Genomic DNA, 333 nt, shown 5'->3' on the forward strand with positions numbered 1-333 from the left:
CCCGAGCTATCAGGGCACGCCTTGAAAAATGTATGAAGTGCATAAAAAAATCTGACCAACCGTAAAAATGCTCAGTGATTTTTAACCTTAGATCAATCTCAAATTTTGTTAACATTTTGTAGAAAGTGGTTTAGGGCCCCCAGAAGGTAAGAAACAGCCCTGTAGACAGACAACATTGCATCCTTGTGATTTAGTATTTGGTTTCTTTTACACAAGTAGGTTACGATATTGGCAATGGAACGCTCATAACAGTGAGGCCATCTCTGGAGGAATGACAAGAACGGCCAGGGAGGGTGGACATGAATTTGTGGTATGGAAGGATTTTAAATAAAA

This window comes from Gadus chalcogrammus, chromosome 21, assembly GCF_026213295.1.
Source record: "Gadus chalcogrammus isolate NIFS_2021 chromosome 21, NIFS_Gcha_1.0, whole genome shotgun sequence".
NCBI classification, from domain to species: domain Eukaryota; kingdom Metazoa; phylum Chordata; class Actinopteri; order Gadiformes; family Gadidae; genus Gadus; species Gadus chalcogrammus.